Source organism: Carcharodon carcharias (assembly GCF_017639515.1).
Source record: "Carcharodon carcharias isolate sCarCar2 chromosome 27 unlocalized genomic scaffold, sCarCar2.pri SUPER_27_unloc_2, whole genome shotgun sequence".
In the NCBI taxonomy this organism is placed as follows: domain Eukaryota; kingdom Metazoa; phylum Chordata; class Chondrichthyes; order Lamniformes; family Lamnidae; genus Carcharodon; species Carcharodon carcharias.
This window is the reverse complement of record NW_024470635.1, coordinates 201,212-229,145: the sequence shown is the minus strand read 5'-3', so window position 1 is coordinate 229,145 and position 27,934 is coordinate 201,212. Positions and strand designations below refer to the sequence as shown.

General features: G+C 42.2%; 1 pseudogene; it reads right to left on the bottom strand.

Moving 5' to 3' along the window:
* Positions 1-3,403: 3,403 nt before the first annotated feature.
* Positions 3,404-27,130, bottom strand: LOC121273889 (annotated as a pseudogene).
* Positions 27,131-27,934: the final 804 nt, after the last annotated feature.

Below are 27,934 nucleotides of genomic sequence, written 5' to 3'. Positions count from 1 at the left end.
TCCCCTACCTAGCATATGTTCAATGCCATAGGTTAGTGAACACAACTTATATCCGTGTCCTCCACAATGTCAATCTTTGAATTATCTCGGTACTATTCAGTTACGTTGACTCGAGTCCGGCTGAACAGCTTAAACAGCTGGTCTTACTCTAGTACAGATATTTCTGTAGACTGCCTGGCCCTACAATGCATCATCAGCTCATATATATGAAGGGCACATGACCTGGTAGAATTAAAGATAGACTAGATTGACACTCGCTTTTGAATTGTAAAATTGGAAGGTCTTGTTTGGTTGTCTAGAAAACGAGGCCTGTCAGTTCATTCAACTCTCATAGAGGGGAAGCCAGCATTTGATGAGAATGGTGAATTTGATACAATATGACAATGTTTATCCTGTTGTGGTGCAGGTACTTATAAAATTATGATGCATCTGCATTCACTTTAGCCACCTGCGCTCAACACAAATCGAAATATCGGCCAGGACAAGCACCATGAGACAGCATGCAGATATGAGAGTTAATAGTAGTGACACATTCAGGAGATTGAGGGAATCGTTAATGTCCTTTCTAATCCAGGCACTCACAGTTCTACCCCACAGGGTAACCATCCCTATGGTGTTATTCTGACATAATGTGGAGCTGCCATAGGGAAAAATACGATACAATATATTACAGAATTGACAGGACCTTAGTAACCAAGTAACCAGAGAATTGTAACCCTAACATATCGCAATAGTCATAGCGAAGATGGTGATACTGCAATGCTGATGTAATCAATAACGACACAATCTGATGATGTTAGGTAAGGACTAATGCTGCTGCTCAGATTATGCTGTAAATATATATGCAGGTTACCCGGTTTAAATCCTGTGGAATCACTTGTTTCTTTCTGCTGTGTTTCATTTGAGCGGTGCTTCCGCTTTACCTTGGACATACGGACAGATTCTGTGCTGTGTGTTAAATTATGTGAGTTGAGCAAGATTGACGATGTTGGCAACAAAGTCATACCCTGCTTCGTAGATCACCTTTCACTGATTCAAGATTTTCCAAATACTTCACAGGGAAATAATAATACGTTTTCAATAATTTAAATACTTTAGTGTTTGAGTCCGCAGCAAGTTAAACTAAAATAACACGCCTGAAGAAAACAAACAGAGCAAATAGGAAGCCAGTCTAAATAATGCTGTGTCTGGACATAATGGAGCTAACAGACTCTGGAAGATATCACTGCTCCTGCAATTCTCCATGGAGTCTTCAACATGCACCTGAACTGTCGGATCTGGTCAAGAATAAGCCTCTCAAATGAAACACAGCAGCACTGAGACTTCAGCACTCTTCACACTGTTCGACTGCATTATGAGCCTCGATCAAGTGCCAGAATTGTGGAAAGGAGATTAACCTACAACCTTCTGATTCAGAAGCCAGGAAAATGTTAATGATGTCCGCTGTAATTAAAAATAAAAGTACGGGGATAATTTCAAAGTCAATGCTTATCTCCGAATGCGATCTTTGGAAGTTATACATATCGATCATTCATTGCACAACAACATCAAGTTGCAGTTTTGCAGCACGATAAACGTGGGGGAAAAGCCTCGAGGTGCTTTATAGGAGCAAAATCAGACAGCACCTGATGCCAAGTCAAGTAAGATCTAATCAGGTCAAGTAACCAAATCTTGGTAAAATAATGTTGCTTTAATGTGCTTCTTGAGGTAACAGAGTTAGATTAAATTAGCACGCAGGTTTAACGATGCACTTGTAGAGCTTAGTGTTTGGGCAGCTGACGTCCCATATTCTATAGGTGGATATAGGAACTGGTGGAATAATGGTGATGTCAGTGAACAAGTAATAGTAGAAATCGCCTTAGTAATGGTGACCACGAAACTACCACCGACTGCTGTAAACCAGATGTGGTTCACTAATGCCCCTAACGGAAAGAAATCTGCCATCCTTACATGGTGTGGCCTACATGTGACTCAAGGACCATGCCAATTTCGTTGACTTTAAACTGCCCTCCACCATGGCTTAGAAATACATCAGCTCATGGGCAATTCGGCAACAAGTGCTGGTCTTGCCAGCGACCTCCCATGAAATAATTAGGTCGAAAGAAAGAAAATTGAGCATGCACATGAGAACTGAATTGGAGGCACGTGGAGATCCGGGAGGCCAGGCTGACTGGAGCAATAGCTAGGAAATTGTTTCCCGCTTGGTCGGCAACATATTAAACTTTTTAAGCATTTTTCTCTTCACTCTCGATGCACAGTGGCAACAATGTGACCCATCTACAAGACACCATCCAGCCACTCGCTAATGCTACTTTGACAGTACTTTCCAAACGCGGAACCACTACAATCTAGAAAGAAAAGGACAACAGATGCATGGGAACACCACCATCTGAAAATGCCCCTCCAAGTTGCGCACCATCTTTACTTGTCACTAAATCACCATTCCATCATTATTTCTGGGTCAAAATCCTATAATTCCTTACAGCATTATGCATGTCATGCACCACGTGGATTGCAATGGTTCAAGAGAAAAGGTCGCCGCCATCTTCTCTAGGACAATTAGGGATGAAACATGGCCTTGCCAGTGACACGAAAACTACCAGAATGAGTACTATAAAAAGAAACAGTTGATTGAGGAGAGAAGACTTGTAGGCATTTAAAAACAGGGATAAGAATTTTCAAATTGTGTAGTTATTTGACTTGGAGCCAGCACAAGAGTGATGGTTAAATGGGGATATGCTGTAAATTGGGCTGCTCAAGAATTTTGGATGATTTTTGTTTGGAAGTGGAGGCATGGGAATGGAGTATATGGCGGGCTTCAAAGACGATAGTTTTGTGATCCTCGAGGAGACAACCTGTACTCACCTAATATTGATTGTCAGACATGCAGCACAAAAGTGAGAGGCAGTGGAGAATACAGAGAATGGGCAGTGAGGTAACCCATTGTCAGCGGCCAAGTGGGATAAAGATTTGTGATTTCGAATGATGTGGTTGAGGGGCATCATCGGGTTGAAACATAGAAGACGAGCAAATACTCAGAAGCTGGAAGACTCTTAATTGTAGGTGAGAGACTGGCTAGAATTGATTTATCAGATTGAAACCATTCAAATTTCATTTGGTGAATGTTGGTCACTATAAAGGTTGAGCGTACCTTCCTCCAATTTATTCAATCCGCCCTCTAGGTAAATACCTCTGCCAAAGAATAAATCACAGGAAATCCGAAAGAACGCTGATGCTTTGTGTAATCTGCTTGAAAGCACCACAAGTATTTCTAAAGGTCGGGGAACAGACCCGTGTTGCACATTTTGGATATTAGAACATATAAATCTTAAACATTTGCTTCAAATTATTAATGATTACCACGAAGATATCACACACACAAACCATGCATAGGCAAGGCAACAGGTTTTCATTTTGCTTTTATTGCAATCAGTTCTGCCACATACAGACAAACCAACCATGTTATGTATATCAAATAGCGTCACTAAACCCTTCATGACCATTTTGATAACATGACAACTAGTATAAAATGCTACTAAGCTTATTTGGGAAAATGAAATCCTAACCATGGTTTTCCCTCGTTGAATGATATAGATTCGGGTATTAGCAAAATGTCGAAACAATCGTTCGCAGCTCTGGAGGGTGGTTGTGAGGTCAGATCATTGGGAGATTTGCTGATTCCGATGTTGAAATAATTTGGAACCTCATTTCTACAGGAAAAGCCTGGTCAAACATGGCGGGTTATGTACACAATTTAACACTATTGGTTAGGACAAGCGAAACATTAACTAAAGTAGGTTTACCGTGGGATTTATTAATACTTTGGATTAAATTTCTCTTGAGGGACGGTGGCCCACTAAACAGGAGTAAGTGGTGCCAGTGTTCCACTCGGCCACGGTAAGTCTCAATCTGCCAGCTGTGGAGCTGGAACCATTTCCCTTCTCGCTCTCCGGTTGGCTTGGATGACCTGAATCCAGAAGGGTGTCATTGGCCATCCAAGCAATGTAAATCTCAGCAGGATAAAAACCGGTGGTGAGACACACCAGCGATGCCGTATTCTCAGTGTCGATCTCGTCCTCTGATGGAGGCAGAATGTAGACTTTGGGACTAATCATTGCGCCAACTGTAAAGAGTGAAATATACAAATACTTTTTAATCTGACTCTGTCTATTGTTTGGTCCGCACTATCCATTTTCTTCTCTTAGAAATACCATATATTTGGAAATTTGGAATATTTCTTATCTCTGAGGTTTAAAGATCTTTCTCCTTGCACATTGTTGTCATTCATATTTTTTCTTTTGATCGTTTGCTTTGTGACCCGATTCCACCCCCCCCCCCCCCCATAGAGTTGGAGAAAGCACTTTAAAGAAATGCTGACATTGTAGGGCGTGGGGGGAGCAGCAGTTTCACATTTCTTACATTTTCTTTACCATAGTCTTCATCAACGTGGTGACTGGTAGGACCAGGGACTGTATTTCATTTATTATACTAGCATTTAACGGTTGACCTGCTTTTTATTTCCGTTTGGGGCCATTGGCAATTGGATCAGCCCGTGAACGAGTGTTATCTGTGCTTACCCTTTAATTTCCTGGTTGAGCGTCTCTTTGGTGTTGGTAATTCACTTCCTTCTACGAGACAGACATATTCCACCCCACTGTCCCACTCTGCCGCAGTGACCGTCAGTTTGCTCACGATGGCCGAATTGCTTCCACTCCACTCAGGATTCTGGGTCTCAACTCCTTCCGTTCTCATTCTCCCATCCACTTGCCAGGACACGCTGACGTTTTCTAAATCACTGTAAAGGATTTCACAAGCAATGGTCGCTGTCTTTTGAACCCATATCTCTTCAAACGGAGGGTTCAATATATTGACAGAAATGTCTGGCTCAGGGCAATCAGCTAGAAAGAAAAGCGAATGGTTGTTTCAAGCTGTCATGTTGAAATCACGGATGACAACCACTGCAGAATGCTAAAAATTGTGAAAGAGTACTTACTGAAATGTGATTGAGTTGGTATTATCCTGTTGCTGGTTGAGATAACATGATGCTGCGCTCTCCTAGACTTATTGTTTTCATCTCTATGGTTTCCACAGATCATGTCCTGAATAATATTCTCTGCAATTGTTTCCACGGCTCGTTGATTACTCTGACAGGAACTGAATATTTTATTTTATTTGCGCTAATACTGGAGGTCGAACGCTGTCTAGTGGCCTGTAGGAGCCGGATTCTTTTCCCACTCGTGACGTAATTAAAAGTTCCCTCTATTTATGACCCAATTTTCCCAGGACTGATCAGTGGGCGGATGCGTGCCCTCAACTAAACTTTGTAGATGTCTGCATTATTTGACACCAAGTTCAGTCTTTCACTTAGAGAGTGCAATGTTTTAGAGAGAGGGAAAAATACCACCCAGCTTCGGAAGGAGCGCTGGTTGAATTTTGAGTTTAAGCAAACAATTGTTTTGCAGAATATAAAGTGAGGAAATCTATCAGTTTACCATGATATACCTGGCTGAGAGGTACTCAAAGTTTAAAATAATTAAAGTGGTAATGGACAGGTCTTCTATACTATTCGTGCATTAACAGCAAAACAGGGTTACCAACAAAAATGGGGCATGGTGGTGGGGTGGGGGGGGGGGGGCCGGTGGTTGTGGTCAGCTTTTAAAAATATAAAATTCTGCTTCTGGTCAGGGAAATAAGAACATAAGGATTCAGAGCAGCAGCAGGCCATACGATCCCTGAAGGCTCACCGGCCATTCATTACAATCATAACCTTTGCCTCCATCTCCAGCTCCCCGCCCACTACACATATTCTTTGATTCCCTGAAAGGCCAACATTTATCCAGACTGTCAGATGTGACCACTTACTTGCCTGTTGGGTTGTGTAACTTAATCACTTAACAAATCTCCTCTCAATCTCCTCATCCAAGCCCTTCCCTGTAGAATCTACCTATGTAATTGATTCCCGTAACCCTGGAATAATTCTCACAGTCCCTTTCTGCACTCTCTCGAAAGCCTTCACACTCTTCCTAATTTGTGGTGCCCAGAAACGGACACATTATAAAATACTGATTTGACCTAAACTAGAATAAAGTTTGAACATAATCTCCTTGTTTTGGAACTCTCTGCCTCTGTTGTACAGCCCTGGTTCTCATTGTTTAACCATTGTCTCTGGCTTCCCCGCGCTCATCAATTATTTTCACAGATAGAAGGCCAAGTCTCTCTCTTCCTGCAAACCCTTCGGAATTGCAGCCTTTAGTTTATATTGCCTCTCATTTGGCAGCAAAAGAAAATATTTGGAGGGAATGAGGAAATTTAAAAAGAATAATAATGACTGAGTGTAATAAAAGGAGCAATCTCAATGAGTTTAAACAGGATAAAACGTGGCAACGAGAGGGATTTTGCAACCAATTGATAAAAAAAAAATCTGTGTTTTAAAGGGGCTGATTTCAACATTGCAAAGCTCAGAGCATCATTCTAGCAAAGCAAAAAGGATGTTTCAGCTGATTTTCTAAGGGGTTCCTTGTAACTATTTGAACCAACATGAGACATTTAACTGTATCACATAAACATTATTTTCTGGTAAAGATCTAATGGGGAAGGTTACCTTTTGAGTATCTCTGTCAAATGTCGATTGTTTATCGTGCACAGAATGTGGGATTCGCTGGTCAGGCCAGCATTTGTTGCCCATCCCTAACTGCCCTTGAGAAGATGGTGGTGAGCTGCCTTCTTGAACCGCTGCAGTCTATATGGTGTAGGTACACCCACAGTGCTGTTAGGAAGGGTGTTCCTGGATTTTGACCAGCGACAGTGAAGCAAACACCAAATATGTTTCCAACTCAGGATTGTGTCTTGAAATATATTGCCTTCCCTTCACTGTCGCCTGATCAAATTCTGAAGCTCCCTTCCTAACAGCTCTGCGGGTAAACCTACACCACGTGGACTGCAGATGTTCAAGAATGCAGCTCACCACCACCTTCTCACGGGCCACTAGGGATGGGAAATAAGTGCTGACCCAGCCAGCGAAGACCACATCCCGTTGTGAGTGGGTCAGCAGGGAGAGAGTGCATCAGCAGCCTATTTTACCGAGAATGCATCACAGCCCCGTCCACTCTTCCCATCAGCAGATGTCCAAACATGTCGACTCCGACGATGGCCCCTCAGGCCATAGGAGGAGCAAAGAAAGTGTCCCTCCTCTGTTACCGTACCACTGTACCTTCCAAGAGTCACCGGTTCAGTGTGGTTAACCCAGTGAGGAAAAACAGCCTCACTGAGGGAACATTATTATGAGTCGGTTCATATTACAGTGCATAGATGCTCAGCGATCAGATGGAGCTCGAGCTTTAAGAGGCTGGGGCTGTGTCAGTCACAGTATTTGCCCTCTTAATGCCATTGCTCACTATTGAGTTCTGTTCGTCACCTCTCGAACCTCAGCCAATGGTTATTCCCCATAAACTCATATATGCAGAAAGTACCAGCAGGTTATTATGCCCTGAATGCATCACACCCAATTTTACCATTCATTCATTCCAAATTGGCACATGGGTAGCTACCGTAAATTGGGAATCAAACCAATGACTATTCCTACTGCACAAATGTAGAGGCACTGAGGCCAATTATCAGGACCCAGTCACCAAAGTTGAATATCAACGAACTCAGCAAAGTGCAGAGATCCAGCCTCCTGGGAAATCTGAAAATTCCTGGCCAATCACTGAGGCGCTGGGCAATTATTGTGCAGGTTTTTTTTGCCTTCACTTAAAAATAAAAACTATTCCGCCGGAAATGAAAAAGTTTATCAGAGGAGATTAAATTGATGAAAATAAATGGTCACTTCATTAGGTTCAATCTATGAAGACATTATTTTGTTCAGCCCTGTGACTTCTAATGCATTTGTTCCATTGGGTTTCAAGACTAGAAACGTACAAAACGGCTTGAATTCTTCAACTCCCTGGTAACTGGCTGCTTCTGGTTCTGAATTCACTGCTGGAAAGCAGTCACTGTTGTAGTTTGCTAAAACAGAAATTGAAGAGTGAAGTGGACCGCGGAAAGTCTTAACCCCACATTGTGGAACAGTGTCCCTTAAGGTGTGCTTGGCACCATCTAAATAAAGCGCTCATTACCAGAATACTGTGAAGTTAAGTCTCAGACATTCTTATCCTGCCCCTTATCATCACTAGATTCTCAAATTGCTTGTGGAGGTGGACATATTGAGTGCTGAGCACTGTAGCATCTCTGCTGTCTGGGAGCTCAGGCCACATTAATTGGTTCTCATACATTTTTTAGTCCCTGGAAACTAGAGGAATGTGCTCGCTACTGTATGCATTCTTTGGTGTTGCTGTCGATTTAAGCACAAACCTTGATTGTGCAAATGCATACTGAGAAACTGTTTTTACCTTTCTTGTTGCTGATGGTCATATTTTCTGTGGATTGTGTAGGTGGGTGTGAGGCGGCACAGGTGTATCTTGCTCCTGACTTCCATTCAGCTTCAGGTAAAGTGAGGAGGCTCCTTGTGCTGAAGGTCTGGTCCTGTTCAAGGGCCGTGGGGAAACTGGTGATGTTCAATCTCAAAGCAGCTCCGTTCTTCTGCTAGGAAATTGTTATTTTGTCCGGGCAGAATCCTCTTATCAAACAAGTGAGGGTTGCGGGTTTGGTACTTTGAATTTCTTCTGGTGATGGAGGCAAGAGCCAGAGGCTTGGTTTATCCTTTACTGAACATGAGTATTCAGCCCTGCTGTCCCACTCTTCCACGCTGCTTCTCAAGCGGCTGATGGTCAGGTACTGGTTACCATCTTGGGTACCTGTTTCGATTTGAGCACCTTCAGCCCTCACCTTTCCATTCACCCTCCAGGAGATCACAACCTCATTGGGAACTGTGGACACAACTTCACACACTAGGGTGGCAGTTTTTCTGATCCAAGTATCTTCAACTGAGGGATCTCTGAGAAGTACTTTGATCTCTATAAGTGAGCAACAAAAGATTAAAATCACGAGGAGGCTTTAATGCTGAAAATTCTACTTATTTAACAAGAATTTTAACATCAGTGACAATCGTTCATCTGGCAAATCAGGTCTTTCACTGGTTATTGTTGAACTTATATTTAATTCTGCTGTTTACACTGATGTTGACATGAATCACAGTTTAAAATGTTTATTTAAACTGAGTGACTGGTAATGGGAGAGAAATACAGAGTAACCGGGAGACTTTAAATCTTAATGAAAAGAGAAAGAGAGAGAGAGAGAGAGAGAAGGAGAAAGAGAGAGGGAGAGGGAGAGAGAGATGGAGAGAGAGTGAGAGAATTGAGAGAAAAAACATTTAAAGAGAAAGAAAGGGAAGCAGAAATGCAGGTGGAGAAAAATCAGTCTTAGCCAGGTAAAGACTAAAATATGGGAGAGAATGGCTGGGTCATAAAGAAGCTGGACAAACTTGAAGAGGGATAAAAGGAGAGGGAGGCTGAAAGGGAGAGGTACGGCAGTATTTTCAACCCCCGCTGGCAAGTTTGCAGGCAGTGTAGGAGGGAATAATAATTCCCCCGGCTTGCCTTCCTGCCGCTCTCCCACCTGCAAACAATTTGTTCACAAATTTGCTGGGGAGAGTGGCACTCACCCAAATTGAGGCTCTTAAGTGGCAATTATTGACCACTTGGACAGAACTTTCTCCCCTCTCGATTGAAGGGTTTTGAGGAGTAGAGGGCACTTAATCCTGCAGGAAGGTGGTGTGCAAACACCCTGCCTTCAGCCTTATTTGAGGGCGGAATGTTTGTGTTCGACATTGTCTCCCCTCCACCAATTGGGGCCATTGAATGAGAAACTAATAATCACCTAAGAAGTTTGGTACGAATGGCACTGTGGGCAGATCTGTCACCACGTGGCATGCAGGACATTTTACCCTATATGGAGGCAGGTCGCCTTCAAGACACTCAGTGCCTGGTGGAGGGACTCAGGGTCATGAAGGGGGTGCCGCGCTGTGAGTCACCCCCAGCAGTCAAAATCCCTTCAACCATTCTTCAGGTATGGCCTGGGTCGCCCCTTTTCTACATTGGAAGACACGTCCCAAGAACAGTACCCTCCATCACACTATCTTAGCACCACCATGCCCTTTCTACATCGGACACCCTCCCAAAGCCTTCCAACCGTGGATGCTCGCCTCCGTCCACCCCAGCCTCACCATAAGGACTCATTAACCATTTCTTCATACCCCTGTCATCATCTCTCCTGCCAGCCGTGAAAGACCCGACACTGACACGACCCTGGAATCCGAGATTCAGTTTCGGTGGACTTTTTATGTTCCCAGTCCTGCCCACTGCTGCCGCTGGTACTGCTGGGCGAACAGCGCTACCAGCCAATCAGATCAGCTAGCAGCTCCCTGAGGTGGAACATCCACCCGAGTTCGAGAAACAAGTCTGGATCGAGCCAATTAATGCTCCTGATTCAGGGGCTGCTGCGATTGGTGGGGATGCGATCCAATCACCAACCACCCCCGCTCTGCCAACCCCCCAAAACCCCACGCAACCACTACACTTCACCCCGATTCTGTAGCTGACAGTGCGAGAGTCTCCTGGTCCGGAACTTTCTGCCAGTGACAGGTTAATTCCACTGTCTCTTTCTCTGTCTTTGCTTTCGCTCTGCTCCATTCATCCATTTAATCTCACATGCACATTTTTGTACCAATACCCAGCAGCAAATAGAATCCACTCTGGCATTTAGAATGATTATCTCAATCAGGCTTTACAGTTTGACCGATTTCATTCAAAATTTTTCAATTTGCTCTAACTCTGTTCTATTTTGCCTGCAGAAATTTGGCGAATTCAGTGGGTAGGGTGTGTCAACATTTTTTTCTTGTATTATCATAGTAGGTTATAAGAAGCAGGAGCAAGAGTAGGCAATTCAGTCCCTTGAGCCCGCCCCGCCATTCCTTATGATCATGGCTGATCTCATTTTGGCCTCAACTCCAATTTCCCGCCCTCTCCCCATCACCTTTCAACCCGTTACTAATTAAAACGCTGTCTATCTCCTCCTTAAATTTATTCAGAGTCCTGGCTTCCACTGCACTCTGAGGTGGTGAATTCCATGGGTTCACGACCCTTTGAGAAAAGTAATTTTTCCTCATATCTGATTTTAAACTACCGCCCCTTAGACTAAAACTATGGCCTCTCGTTCTAGAATGCCCCAGATGGGGAATCATCCGCTCCATGTCTACTTTGTCTATCCCCTTTAGCATCTTATAAAACTCAATTAGATCTCCTGTCATCCTTCTAAACTCTAGCGAGTATAGGCCTAAACTGCTCAATCTCTCCCCATAAGACAAGCCCTGAGTCTCTGGAATCAATCTAGTGAAACTCCTTTGATCCGCCTCCAGTGCAGCTATATCCTTCCTCAAGTAATGGTGAAACTGTGCACCCTACACTGGGTGCAGTCTCACCAATGCCTTGTACAGTTGCAACAAACACTTTCCTATTTTTATATTCTATTCTTTTAGCAATAAATGCCAAAATTTCAGTCGCCTTCATTATTACCTGCTGTACCTGCATACTAGCTTTCAGCGATTCATGCACGAGGACGCCCAAATCCTTCTGCACAGAAGCATTCTGAAGTTTCTCTCCATTTAAATAATAAGTCACCTTTTTTATTCTTTCGACAAAAATGGATAACCTCACACTTATCCACGTTAAAGACCCTCTGCCAAATTTCGGCCTATTCACCTAACCTGTCCATATCCATTTGTAAATTTCTTACTTCTATTGCACCTTACTTTCCCACCTCTTTTGGTGTCATCTGCAAATTTAGCAATAGTACCTTCTATCCCTGAATCCAAGTCATTAATATAGATTTTAAATAGTTGGGGCCCAATGACTGCACCCCATGCCACCCCACTAGTTCAGCTTGCTATCCAGAAAAAGACCCATTTATTTCTGACTCTCTGCTTTCTGTTGGTTAGCCAATCCTCTATCCAAACTAATATATTACCCCTAAATCCGTGTAATCTTATTTTGTGTATTAATCTTTTGTGTGGCACCTTATTAAAGGCCTTCTGGAAGTCCAGATATATTACATCTTCAGGATCACCATTGCCCACTTTGTTTGTCACAACATCAAAGAACTCAATATGCATCAATGCTCAATGCAAGGTTATGCTCAATGTGCACATTAACCAGAACATAACATTCATCAGAAGGCGCAGTGGAAATGCCTTTTGCAAAATTCGCCTAACTGTGAGCACCATCCAGAACTTCAGGCATTGGCGGCGCAATAGAGAATGCTAGAGAGTAGCAGGAGACCATTCGGCCATCATGGCACTCATAAGCTCTTTAAAAGAGCACCTTCAAATAAATTGGTCAATGCTGCTGAAAGTCTTCCAACAACTTTTGTTGTAGTGTTTCAATGCATCTAGCTCTGTCACTGATCACACACAGTGTTGCCTGTTCCAGGACCTTGAATCCGAAAAGATAAATTATTGCAATAACATCCCAATCAATCTGATAGTAATAAAGTAAGCATGTTTGACATCTGCAACCGTTTGAATTGGTTAGATTTCCTCACCTGACGTTGACCTGATTTCTTTCTGCTTGTTACTGTTGGTTGCGGAATGGGTCACTTGACATTTGTACACGGAACCGCTGCTCCGTTCCTGAAGAGGCACATTCAGGAGGCTGGTGGAGCTGAAGTCTCCTTTCGATGATTTAGCTGGGGCTGTAGTGGTAAAGCCAGACCATATGGTGTTTCCGTTCTCCTTCTAGGTCACCCCAATGCTTTCTGGCTTGTAGTCGCTGATGAGGCATAACAGCTGCACAAAACCCGTTGCTGTCAGCTCGGAAGTTGCACGGTAGGAGAGACTGATTATTGGAGGAGACGGCGCTAAAATTAAAAAAAAAAATTAGTTCTTTTCTAAAATTACCATAAATCGTTTCCAACATCTTTCAACTAGTATTCATCTCTCGGCTAACATCTAAATCAAATATTGCAGTCACAGGCTCATTATAGGAGTTTGGTGTGAGCAAATTAACTGCCGGGTTTCTTGCAGCACATTGGTGTCTGCGCTTCAAAAATAATCTCATAGCTTGCAAGGCGCTATGTGGTGTTCTGAGGACCTGGAAGACGCAGTAGAAATTCACATTTTTCATTAATTATTTATTGAAATATTTACACTTGGTTAATTGCCATTTCTATTATTATCGTAACAATGCAATGGAATTTGACAACACCTGAAATCTTATCAAAAACACAGGCCAGATTCTTAAGATAATTTGAATGACTGACGGCCCTGTTCTGCACCTGGTGCAACACAAATGGGGGACAGATCAGAGATTATTATTATTATGATTTTAATAACTGCAATTGAAACCTCACCGCCCCGTTCACATAATACAGTACAATTGCCTGGAATTTCCTTCCGTCATATCGGCGTACATATGAAGATTTCACCGCTTTAGCGGGAGGGAACTGAACCGCAACTATTGGGAGTCAATTTATGCTCTAATCAGGAAGTTGCATTTCGCCTCCAAGGGCTCGGCAAGAGTCCATGTCCTCGATCCAACCCGACCTTGTAATAATGGAAATTTGGCTGTGTTCCCGGAACTTAGCAAGCCGTTTATTTATTTATTTAGAGCCGATATTAGCGGGCGTGGAGTCTGCTCAGGATGGAATCCACACACCGGTAGTATGCATTTGAAATTTATTTTAATGATTTATCACCAGTGCTTATTGCAGGTAGCTATGGAAGTTGGAACTTTTCTCAAGCTATTTTATCCGAAGAACATTTTGGTAGAAAGGGATAAGTCGGAGCAGATATGAAACTGATGCAGCATTATTGCTTGCATTTTATATTTCTGCTTATCAAAGCTGTCTGGAAACAGGTATGGAGGTGGCTGCAGTAGTGTTAAATTAAATGTTAATGGCCCCCTTATACCTACTGGCCAGCAGAATGAAAAACAGGATGCCGCCCAACATTCCTGCAGTCAATCCATATCTGCTCCCACTCAGCCTGTTATAAGCAGCACATGAGAATGGGAATATTGTCATAAAGGAACTCAGGTTATGAATAGGATTTCAAATATTGCTGAAAAAGGCATTTTTTTGTCGAAGCCTTTCGTCTTGCACTCATCAAGATAGTTCGCAAGAAAATACTAATATCAGGATACATTAATACTGTATGACAAAAACAGGCGCACAAGATAGGAGCTCACGTATTGTGGGTAATGTTTAGCATGAATTAAGGATTGGCTATCACTGGGAAGACAAAGAACCGGTATTTAAAGTGTTTTTTTTCAGGTTGGAAAACCACAAAGTTCAGTCCTAGGGCCTCAATTATTTACTATCAATACTAATTACTTGGAGTCGGGGCAGTGTGTGATATATCCAAATTTTCTGACTATACAAAATGGGTGGGAGGGCATATTGTGATGAAGGCATAAGGAATCGGCAAGGGGTTATAGATGGGTTGAGTAAGTAGGCAAAAACTTGCAGATAGAGCTTACTGCAGAAAAGTGTGATGTTATGCACTTTGGTAGGAAGAAGCAAAAGTCAGACTATTATTTAAATTGAGAGAGGCTCCAAAAACGTGCAGCATCTGGGTATTATAGAACAAAGAACAAAGAAAAGTACAGCATAGGAACAGGCCCTTTGGCCCTCCAAGCTTGCGCCGATCATATTGCCTGTCAAACTAAAACATTTTGCACTTCTGGAGTCCGTATCCCTCTATTCCCATCCCATTCATGTATTTGTCAAGCTGCATCTTAAGCACCGCTATCGTACCAGCATCAAATTCCAGACACTCACTACCCTCTGGGTAAAAAATTGCCCCACACATCTCCTCTAAAGTTTTCTCCTCTCGCCTTAAATCTATGTCCCCTAGTAATTGACTCTTCCACCCTGGGAAAAAGCTTCTTACTATCTACTCTATCCATGCCACTCATAATTTTGTAAACTTCTATCAAGTCGCCCCTCAATCTCTTTCACTCTAGTGGGAAAAATCCGAGTTTCTCCAACCTCTCCTCATAGTTAATAACCTCCAGACCAGGCAGCATCCTGAAAAACCTCTTCTGCACCCTCTCCAATGCCTTCATATCCTTCTGGTAATGTGGCGACCAGAATTGCACGCAATATTCCAAGTGTGGCCTAAACAAGGTTCTATACAGCTGCAGCATGACTTCCAGGCTTTTAAACTCAATGCCCCTGCCGATGGAGGCAAGTATGCCATATGCCTTCCTGGCTACGGTATCCAACTGTGTTGCCTCTTTCAGTGGCCTGTGGATCTGTACAGCCAGATCCGTCTGCCTGTCGATGTACTCAAAGTTTCTGCCATTTACTGTATAATTACTATCTGTATTAGACCTTCCAAAATGCATTACCTCGCATTTGTCCGGATTAAACTCTATGTGCCATTTCTCCGCCCAAATCTCCAACCAATCTATATCCCGTTGCATCCTTTCACAATCCTCTTTACTACCTGCAACTCCTCCAACCTTAGCGTCATCTTCAAACTTACTGATTAGCCCAGTAACATTTTCCTCCAAATAATTTACGTATCCTACAAACAGCAAATGTCCCAGCACTGACCCCTGCGGAACACCACAAATCACAGCTCTCCATTCAGAAAAGCACCCTTCCACTGCTACCCTCTGTCTTCTATGATCAAGCCAATTCTGTATCCATCTTGCCAGCTCACCTCTGATCCCGTGTGACTTTACCTTCTGTACCAATCTCCCATGAGGGACCTTGTCAAAGCCGTTACTGAAATCCATGTAGATAACATCCACTGCCCTTCCATCGTTGATCATTTTTGTCACTTCCTCGAAAAACTCGGTCAAGTTAGTGAGACACGACGTTCCCTTCAAAAAAACATGCTGCCTCTCACAATTAACCCACTTGCTTCCAAATGGTAGTAAATCCTGTCACGAAGAATCTTCCCCAATAATTTCCCGACCACTCGCCAGTAAGGCTCACCGGCCTGTAATTTCTTGGATTATCCCTGCTACCCTTCTTAAACAATGGAACAACATTGTGCATGAAGCACCAAAACAAAGTTATCAAACAGGTGCAACTGGTGATTAAGAAGGCAAATGGAATTTTGGTCTGTATTGCTAAGGGGTTGAGGTTTAAAAATAGGGAAGTCTTTTTACAACTGTAGAGGGCGTTGGTGAGGCTGCACCTGGAGCATTGTCTACAGTTTTGGTTCCTGAATTTCACAGAATCACTGAATCACACAGTGCAGAAGAGGCTCTTCGGCCCATCGAGTCTGCAGCGACACATGAGAAACATCTGATCTATCTATCTAATCCCATTTACCAGCACTTGGCCCATAGCCTTAAATGTTATGACGTGCCAAGTGCTCATCCAGGTACTTTTTAAAGGATGTGAGGCAACGCTCCTCCACCACCCTCCCAGTCAGTGCATTCTAGACCATCACAACCCTCTGAGTAAAAAAGTTTTTTCTCACATCCCCCCTAAGCCTCCTGCCCCTCACCAGGAACTTAGGTCCCTTCGTGACTGAACCTTCAACTAAGGAGAACAGCTGCTCCCTACCACCCTGTATATGCCCCTCATAATCTTGTATGCCTCGATGAGGTTGCCCCTCTGTGTTCGTTGGAGCAGTGAACACTAACAACATCTCTCCAACCTCTTTTCATAACTTTAATGTTTCATCCCAGGCATCAACCTGGTGCATCTTCTCTGCACCCCCTCCAGTGCAATCACATCCTCCCTATAATGTAGCGACCAGAACTGCACACATCACACCAGCTGTGGCCTCACCAAGGTTCTGCACAACTCCAAGATGACCTCCCTACTTATGTAATCTATGCGTCGATTGATAAAGGCAAGTGTCCATATGCCTTTTTCACCACCTGATGGACATGCCCCTCCGCCTTCAGACATCTAGGGACACACATGCCAAGGCCCCTTTGTTCCTCAGAACTTCCTCGTGTCATGCTTTTCATTAAATTCTTCCTTGTCAAATTACTCCTTCCAAACTGTATCACCTCATACTTTTCAGGGTTAAATTCCATCCGGCACTTATCTGCCCATTTGACCATCCCACCTATATATTCCTGTAGCCGAAGACACTCAACCTCACTATTAACCATCCGGCCAATCTTTGTGTCATCCGCAAACTCACTAATACTACCCTCCACATAGTCTTATATGTCGTTTATATGAATGATGAATAAAAGGGGACCCAGCACAGATCTCTGTGGTGCGCCACTAGACGCTGGCTTCCAGTCACTAAAGAATTGTTCTGTCATCACCCTCTGTCTCCTACAACTAAGGCAATTTTGAATCCACCTTATCAAATTACCCTGTATCCCATGCACATTTGCTGTCTGTATGAGTCTCCCATGTGGGAACTTGTCAAAGGATTTGCTGAAATCCACATAAACTACATCAACTACGTTACCTTCATTTACATTCCTGGTCACCTCCTCAAAAAACTCAATCAAATTTGTTAGGCATGGCCTCCCTCTGACAAAGCCATGCTGATTATTCCTGATCAAACCGTGCCTCTTCAAGTATAGATAGGTTCTCTCCTTCAGAATTTTGTCCAATAGGTTCTCTACCGCTGATGTGAGACTCACTGGTGTGCAGTTTCCTGGCTTATTTCCACACCCCTTCTTCAATAGCAGAACCATATTCGCTGTTCTCCAGTCCTCAGGCACATCCCCCGTGGCCAGAGAGGAATTAAAGATTTCGGTCAGAGACCTGCCTCCCTCAGCAGTTTGGGACATAAATCATCTGGACCTGGATGTTTGTCCACTTCTAAGCCTGCGAACAACTCCAATATCTTGTCACTCCCTATGTCAATTTGCTTAAGAAGCTCGCAATCTCCCTCCATGAGTTTGATATCCTCATCCTCATTCTTTTGGGTGAAGACAGATGAGAAGTATTCATTCAACACATTTAAGAAAGGAAGTACTGGCATTGAAGACAGTTCGAAAGATATTCACTGGGCTGATTCATGGGATGATGGAGTTGACTTATCAAGAACGGCTAAACAGTTTAGGCCTTTGTCTATTTGAGTTTCGAAGAATGAGAGTTATCTTATTGAAATGCACAAAATCCAGAAGGGGCTTGGCAGGGTAGGTATTGAGAAAATATTTCCACCACTGGGGGAATCTCAAACTAGGGGACATGGTTAGAGAATAAAGGGACAATCATTTGAAGCTGAGATGCAAAGGAATTTGTTCTCTCAGAGGGTAGTGAATGTCTGGAATTCTCTACCCCAGAGTGTTGTGGAGGCTAGGTCAGTGAAAGTGCTTAAAGAGGAGATGGATAGGTTTTTGAAATATTGGGAAGTTGAGAGCTATGAGGAGCTGGCACAAAAGAGGAGTTGAGGCCTGGGGCAGATCAGCCATGATTTTATTGAATGGCGGGGCAGGCTTGAGGGGCCAAATGGCCTACTCCTGCTCCTATTTGTTTTGTTCATAAGAGATTGCTGATTGGTTGGAAAGTTGCTCTGATTGGTCGGGGCATGGCTGCAGAGTTGTGATATACAAGCATCAAGCTTACATAGAGAGCAAATGGCTCCGACTGGATTTAGGGGTTTTACGATAAGGCCAATCTTGTAGTGCATGGAACTTTAAGAGTCCCAACGTGTGTATTGAGCATTGTGGGTTGACCTGCAGCAAACCCGATTGTCAGTCCTTGTTAATTTATGACTGAATTGTTGTCAGTGCCGTATGTCCAATATTTCTTCACTTTTGCCCTGCCAAGTAGTGATTGTCAAATATTGAACATACATTGATTCTTTCTCTGTCATTTCCCATTTAAACCCTGCCCCTCGGCGATGTTATCTGAAACCACACCATTAATTTTCAACTTCATGATGACAATGCTGAATTCTACCCCACTACCACCTCTATCGACTCCTCCAATGTCAGGAAATTGTCAGACTGTTTCCCGACATTCAGTCCTAGATTAACAGTAATTTCGTCCAGCTAAATATCGGGAATACAGAAGTCATGATCTTCAGAACCAGCTGCACATTCCATTCCCTTGAAGCCAGTTCCACCCCTGTGTCTGTCAATGGTGGAGGCTGTTTCAGACTTTTTGCCACTTTGGTGCAATTATTCGACACCAAGACCAGTTTTTGACCATGTATTTGTTCCATTGCTCAGACAGTCTATTTAAACCTCAGGAAGGTCTCCCCACTCCGCTCACACTTTGCCACAATCTATGCTGCAGCCTCATTCATGATATTCCCTTTAGATTTGGCTATTCCAATGCACTTGCAGCCAATATCCCACATTCTATCCTCAGTGAACTTTAGGTCATCCTAAACTGCTGCCCGTGTATTAATCACGCTAAGTACCTTTCACCAATTACCCTGTGCTTGCTGAACGACATTGTGTCCCGGTCAACCAAAGCATTGATTTTTAAATTCCCATCTACCCATGGTCTTGTACATCCCACACCCTGTAAACTCATCCAGCTATGTAACTTTCCAAAAATTTAGGCCTGCCAAATAAAGCTTCTCTGATTTTAATTGCATGCCCGCCCGCCCTAAGGACCGAAGCACTGGAATTCCCTCCCTAAATTTCACCCCTTATCCAGCGGATTTTTTTTAACCAAACATTCGGCCATTCTCCTAATTATCACCTTATGTATCTCATCGGTTTGGCTCTTAAGATTCCTCTGAAGTGCACTGGGACATTTCATTGCACTGAAAGTAATGTCAGTCCAAGTTGTGTTTGTTAACTGCTATCAATAACCTATTTTACCTTTCATGTTCATGGAGTAAGTTGACTTTGTGCCTTTATCTGGAAATATTTTCAAACAACATTTTCTGAAATAATCGGATTCATAGGTTAAAGTGGTAGAGAGCAAAATGGAATTGAGGCCACACTCAAATCATCCATAATATTATCAAATGGCGGAGTAAGAGGAAGCGGCCCATCAGCTCACTCCAAATCTGTTTGTTCACATCGGCTAACGATAACAATCCAAGTTCATTTAAGTTGCTTCATAATTAAAATCCCGTGTCACATGTACTATTATAGCTTATTTCCTCCATGTCCTTTCCAAGAGTTTAACCTCATCCCTTAACTGCAGTTCACATAATTAGGCACATTATTCCAACTGGCTCCTAACCACTATTTTTACTGTTATGACACAGTGGTTGATAAAGGCTGACCTTTAAAATCCCAGAGGGAAACTTTAAACAACTGTCATTACCTATATTTTCAATTGGTGCGTTTGAGATGCAACTCTGAATTCAGAAAAGAACACCCAGCTCTTCAATGGTTTTCATATCACACTAAATGATACATTTTTGAATTGACAACAAGGCATTAAACACTAAAACATGTCTACAAATTATCATAACTTATAATAAAATTTCCAAATCAATCTCCAATAAGGCAAAAATAGCCATTAGACTTAACCAGACACAAGGCAAAGAAATTCCATCTTATGCATTCAAGATGAGTTTCCTTTCAAGTTGGTTCCTTTACAGGCAGTTGTAGGCGTACAGCCTTTGACCTTACATGCCTCTGGCTTCAACGCACAGAACCCTTATGCATATACTGAGCCTTCCCCTTTGAATGCAATTTTTCATTCTATCACCAGGTCTTTTGAACGCCTTTCACAATACCATTTTTGTTAGTAATATAAATATTGCTTGGTGTCTCTTGGCTATGTGCAAGTTTTCACTCCGCTTCTCGAATGCTTCATTCAACAAAATGCAAATACACCCTAGCATACTGTTTACATCTCAAAACTACCATACATTAAAGCAGGCAGGCAAGCCAGTTTTAGTCCAAATATCACACACACAGACTAAACCCTTATTTAAAACACAATTACATGATATAGATTAATATTTCTTCCTGATATTATTTTAAGTTTAGCATAACCTTATTACTTTATGCTTCAAGAAACAACTGCAACTGTCTGCCACCTTCAAAGACTACTGTGCATGCGGCCGCAGGTCACTCGGTTCCAGTCCCCTTTTCCACCGACTAAGAACTGCTTATTTAATTTTTGTTACATTTTCTCATTCATCCATCAAAAACGTTTACCACAACACTTCCCTGCATTAAACAGAACCTGCTATGCATCAACCCAGTTGACCAGTCAGACTATGTTCCCGCCGCTCTTTATTATATTTACACGTTGCATGCCATCTGCATCCTTTGAAATTCTGCCCCGTATCCCTGAGTCCACGTCATTAATATGTACCAGAAAGAACAACACTTCTCATACCGGCCCGGGCTGACACCGGGCACTTGCTTCCCATCAGAAACAATAATTCAGAACCATCATTCATTGACTTCTATCCCTTCCCAAATCTCGTATTCAGCCTGTCGCCTCTATTATAAACCCGTGGGCTTCAGTTTTGGTGCTTAAGCAAACAATATTTGGGGGTCCATGTACTCAGCATCACCTGTACCGAGCTCAACAACCGTCTCTGTTACACCATCAAAAACTCAGCCAAGATAGTTAAACATGATTTTCCTTTAACAAACTCCGTTTGCTGGTAACTACTGAACTGTAGTTGAGAGTACCAATTAATCTTCTCTGCATTATTGTCTGTACAGTTTTCCCTATTTCTAATGCTGGGCTGACTGGCTGTATTTCTCAAGTTTATTACTCTCCGCTTTGTGTGGCCGAGTACAACATTTTGGAACACCCAGTCTTCCGGGACCACTCTCACATCTGAGGAGGTTTGGAGGACTGTGGTGATAGCTTGAACTGTTTCCTCACTTGCTTCTATCAGCATTCCATCCGTCCAAGTGATTTTTTTCTTCTTTAAGCGCTGCCAGCAATGCAAATAACATGTTTTTATATATTGAATATCTTCCGTTTCGTTAGTGCCCCCTAGCTTGCTGTGGCAATGGCAGAATTCCGCTTTTTCAGTGAAGGCACATGTAAACTATTTATTTTTGCCTCTGCCGTGCCCTCTACTGCCATAACAATATTGGTTTCGGCCCCTATTTATCCTCACCCTTCCTTTGACAATCTTACTGCTTAGGTGCTCATAAAAAAACACGTTATAAAACACTTTAAGTTTGCCTTTAATTTTAAAGACAAATGTATTCACACACATTGCCACTATTATTCCGTTTTTCTCGTTCGCCCTTTTCTTTATGTGGTCAACTTGCTTCTATACTTATGAATCATACATTTTCCTTAAGCCTTGCGATTCTGCATCATGCTAATTTTTACATTTAGTCATTCATGGAGCTCGAGCTTGATGTTCTTCCCTTTCGTTTCATGGAAACGTGTCTACCCTGTAACCGAACCATTTCCTCTTTAAAGATCTCCCATTATTAGTTTTTGGTTTTAACTATCAATTCATGATTCCAATCAACCTTTGTCAGGCCCATTAACATATCATTGAAAATATTTCACAATTTTATATGTCTTTCTCATTTTCTAGGAGAATTTTTCATGCAGTTCTGCCTTAATGTTAGTAGCTTACAGGAATTAGCATTACATAAAGGACGGTTTTTATTCCTACAGTCCTCTCTCTATATTGGATCGTTTGAGCTCTCTCGCTGCGATATGAAAACTTTACATTACTGTCGTGTCATTCGCTGCCACAAAACATTCCTTGGCTAACCAGTAAGAATAAGAAACTGCTTACACAGCGGCACAAGACAAATGGGAAGATACGATTCGAAAATAGATGAAGAGTTGAGATTTACTTCGGGAAGATGAAAAAAGTAAAAAAAAAACACATTGATAAACACGGGATTTGTGTCGGCTGTAAACAAAATGCTTTCATGAAGATTGAATGTTAGTAGGGGATGGTGTGGACGAGTTTAAATGTGAGAACGTTAAGTTGAAATTGGGGAAAAAAAAAATTAAAAAAAAACTGCAAGAGGTAATTAATGGCACATAGCCTAGAATATCGATAACAGACAAACAGCAGATGATTATCAAGAAACTTCCAAATATCTTTGGACTGAACGTGTGCCCGAGACATGGAGTGTTCGCAATGCAATTTAGTTATTTGAGCAGTGGTAAAGGAATCCACAGGATAAGGGTGGAGCAAATAGTGCTAATTCATCTTCTGGAGTTATAAAGCTGAAGGAAATTACCACTATTTATGGGCCTGAATGTGTTAGAGTGAAATGTGCAAACAAACATTCTTCAGACATGTCGGAAAGATGACATGGGCAAAGTCGGGAAGAGTTTTTCTAGGAGATTAGATAGGCAGCCGAAAAAAGTGAAAAATTCGGAGAAAAATAAAATGCGTCACAAATTACAGTTGATGAAAGTGTACAAAACTGGGTAAAAATTGATATATGTCTACAAAAATAAAAGAGGGAGTGCTGAAATGGGGATGAGGAAGTGAACAAATTAATCAGCTGCAAAATTATCGTCAATGCAAGTCTTAAATTCACAATCCTTTGCCAAGCTGAAAAGTCTATACAAAATGATTTCCCTCTGATGTTGGGAATGTGAATATTATTGAAGTATATATTAAAACAATTGTTTTGCCCACTGATTTGTCAGTAAAGGCAAGGAATGATATTAAGCCACAAAATCTCCTTTTCCAATTTCAGGGAATTGTGTATAGTGTTTGATCTTCCTCGTTACACTATTCGACAAAGGGTTTAAAACATTTTAATATAATTAAATTAATTCCTGCTTAAATGCCGCAGACTGACAGGTACAGGACATAGCAGCTCAAGGGAAAGGTGACAGTTTTAATGTGGTTTAAATTGGGGAGCATCAGTTGCAGCGAGAGTGAATTCTATGGGTGGAACAATCTGTATGATGCCAGGCAATGGAAACGATACCAGTTTACCGCCGCATGTTTTATTTTTCTGGTTTCATAGAAGGTTGCACTTTTCGATTAATGACTGCTCCATCTCTGCAGCGATTCCCTTCAACCTCAGCAATGCTCCTAGTCCAGTCTGCATCTCGCCCTTCCTAGTCATTGTTAAAGAGCTAAAGGTTCATCTCTGCTGATGGCGCAAATTGGGCAGAAGCGGATCGGTGGCTACTATGTGCAGTGCCTGATGTAACACCCATTGCAATCAGTGAAACATAACATCAGACGCTGCTTCAAACAGGCGGCCGGGCCAAAGCCGCCCGTTTTTGCACTACCACCAGGGACGGATTTCCAGCCCTCAGATCCCAAATTAACAAATTTCTTCTTCAAATAAAGTAGGCCAATGAACGGTATAACAGATCAAGTGTGAGAAAAGGCTTCAACATTCTCAATAAAGTTTTAAAAAAGGGAGGGGGCGGGGGTGGGAGCCCTTACTTTATTTCCATGCATAGAATTTAAAAGGGAATATAATTAGAACATTGTAACCCGCTGTTGCTTCAAAGCTCTCCGCTGTTCTTCCTAATCATACACACAGAGCGCCGCTGTCAGCTGAAATACGGGTCTAGGAGACTGGTTTCCAAGGAAACATGATTCCCATAGAATTTCAGTCCAGGGGTGAAATTGGTTGTCGTTGGTAATACAGCTCCTTCTAATAGCGTATCGGGAGTCAGTGTTTCACCTTATATGGTCTAATTTCCACTGAAGTTCACAGAACCACTTTTCAATCTCTTTTAGGAAACTCCACTGGTTTCACTGTCGTTTTTCCTTGATGAGAAATTAAAACCATGATAATGTAGTCCAAGTCAATCGAGGAGGGAAAGCTGGCGCTTGTAAAATAGGTTCCTGAATCTCTAGCGCACATTTAACGCCACTGGGACAGACCCGTGTCATGCCCAGCGACTCACTTTCTAGGTCACTGACTTGTGCCCTTAAATCAAAAGTCACAAATCTCCAGGTGCGAATGGATAACAGATTTTCAGGGTCTGTGCCAATATTAACGTAACTCTCTGTCATTGAGAACGATAAAGGTTTTAGGGGAGTAATAAATCGTAAGCTGTGGTTTATAAAATAAAAGGATGCATCCATTACTTGCTTTCAGAAGCCATTCCTCACTGCAAAATTGTATTAATTTTATCTCTCTAATTTGTGAAGGAACAAATCATTAAGGTGGAACTTTGCAAATTTGGTTCCGTTTTAAGTATTAAAACATTCACCATCTTTCTTAATAACTATCTTAAGTGTTATGTGACAAATAAGTTATATACCTAAAACCAATTTCACTATATTTTCGAACAAAATACCTTGTGAAATAACAAAGTTCTAAGCCCGTTCGAAGTTGACTGACAGTCAATCTAATCACCTCCTGGAAAGGAGCTGCGAACATCACAAACCTGCTTCAGCCGATTTTAATGAGAACGTTAATTCTTCTTATCCTATATGTACAAAATCTTATTAACAAAGTAGAAAGAAAGGTCACTTACCTGAGTTCACGGTCAGCACAGTGCCAAACCCATCATAGTAGTTATAGTCACAGTCAGTCAGCTCCCAGTCAACCCAGTTCAAAAAGTGTCAACGAAGAATAATTTGGTAATAAATATTCCAAAGCAAGACGGATGCAAGGACATCTTGTATACTTCTTATTCATTAATAAATCCTTATTTTCTGTCAGTTTCTGTCCGTGCCGATAGTTCGTATGAGCAATGTGAATTTTTGTAACACTGAAAAAGACAATCCAGTGTTTTAATGTTACTGGGAATGCGGATAGTTCTAACCAAAAGCCGATCAGGAACTGATTTCAACCTCTGTGCAGCGAGAGATCAATTGTAAGAAAGTAAATTATTCAGCCACATTCATGAGTAGTAAAATAAATAACTGTCGGGGAGGTTTGTGCTGTGGCCCGAGTCACTGTGTCATCGCAGGTACACATCAATTCACCCCAATACAGTAAATCCATTGTCCAAAACTTTACAAAAATCCGTCAGATATTCACGAAATTGATTGAAAAATGTGGCAAATCGTTGCCTATATGTTAGGATCCCTTAGATGCCTATAATTCACACCCACTCGAAAAATCCTGGCGAATCTGAAGTGTTCCATTATGAATATGACATTTATAAAATGTATAAAATTACCACCTAAATAATTAGAGGAAAAGCCTTTAATTTACCAAGCACTGTCTGACGAAGATAATAAATATTTAGCCATGAGATATCTTAGCCACTCAGAAAGTGACATCTGTTCGCTTTGCCTTAAGAGGTGTGGGGAAGTTCATGTATTATGGGAATCCAGGATTCATCACTGTGGTCCGCCAGGTACACAATCATAGGGATCAATGCAGAAAGGTCGCACGTGCAGTAATACAAGGCTCTCAGTTTTGACGTAAACCACAATCTGTATACACATCACAATGTTGTTTTTTTTTTTCCAGCCTTTTATAACGAAACGTGTTACCCCTCCAAATCACCGAGTAACCAATAACTTGCTGCTAACCTCGTTGAGAAATGGTGACTTCGTTGTCACTTTTAAAACAGAATCTCTGCAGGCAGTTTGTGTATTACAGGAACCGTCTTCTCGTTTGCTGTGGCTGTTATAGTATGTACACAGTGGTACAGCCCAGTGCACAAATAGGTTCACTTGCGAGACTGTAAATGGAACAACCACCCTTCAAATCCGCATTCTCACTGCGGGGATTTCTGATCCTGAAACTGACACCAGTTATTTACACATCTCCGTCTGTCTCAGATGGGAATCCATATTTTATTCAACAGAAGATTCAAGGGTGTTCTTGTATGAGTGGAAGGTCAAACTCATTATTGTGCAGTTATCTCGAGCTCTGCAGTGAAACACGACACTGTCTTCAACTGTCAGGCCATTGATTCGCAGGGAAAAGGAATTGCTTCCCTTGTTGACTGATTCAACATATCGGCCGCCAATGGTTATCCATTCCCAATCAGTTGTTCTCGGGTTTTTCCGGTACCATGCTGTAGAGCACAAGCCATAGCTAGGATCCTTGAGGACGCAGTTGATTGTCAGGGACTCGCCTATCATTTTCGTTGCCGTTCTTGGTGTTTGGTCCACCCATATACTGGAGGCACCTGAATGGTTAAAAAAAAATAAATGTTACATGTAATAAATAAATAAATATTGCAGGTCTGAAACAATAGAAAAATCAAAACGCAAGGCAAAATACACAATATGGGAGCAGCCGCATAACTGTATCCAGTTAACACATTTTCTTCCATGAAAAGCGCTTACTTGGTAACCAGGTTAAGAACAGCGAAAGGCAGAAAATATTCATTGTTTCTTCACCAATGTGGAAAACATAAGCAGAACGAACTCTCGACCTCAACACCAACTGTACTGTGTAACGGTGTGTAGCAGAACACCGGCATTATAAACCTCAAAAGGCTGGGCGAATTTGCATAGGGCGGAGTGATTGACCATTTGTGTGTTGCTGGCGGTTTGCGATAGGCCAGGTTATCACTCTAATATCCACAGTGTTTATCTGTAAGATGCACTATTCCCACGCCAAAACATCACTCGACTTCGCCCCTGTCTCCACTCATCTTGTGCTGAACATTTCATCTTTGCCTTCGTTACCTCTAGATTCGATTATTTCAATCCACTCCTGTCTTCCAGATTCTACCCACTGTAAACTTGAGGTCACATAAAACTCTGGCGCCCTCGCCTTATCTCACAGCAAGTCCCATTCCCCCATCACCCCTTTGCTCACTAACTGACATTTAATTCCGGCCAAGCAACCGTTATTTAATATTGTAATCCTTGTTTTCATAATCCTCTATAGCCTTGCCCCTTTCTACATCTGTAGTCTCCTCCAACCCCAACTCCTCCAAGATTTCTCTGTTTTTTTCTGGCCCCTTGAAAGCTCCCAACTTTAATTGCTCTACAATTGGTGACCGTGCCATCAACCACCTGGGCCAAAAACTCTGAGATACAATCGTTACAATTCTTTGCCTTTCTGCCTTGTTTTATCCGTTTAAGATGTTAATTAAAACTACCTGTTTGACGAAGCTTTTGGTAACCTGACCCAGTGTTTCCTTATGTGTCTTGCTGTCATTCTTTATTTAACACAGCACCGGGGAAGCGCCTTAGGCCGATGATGGACGCTACATTAGTACTTTTAAAAATTATTTTTGTGGTTATTGC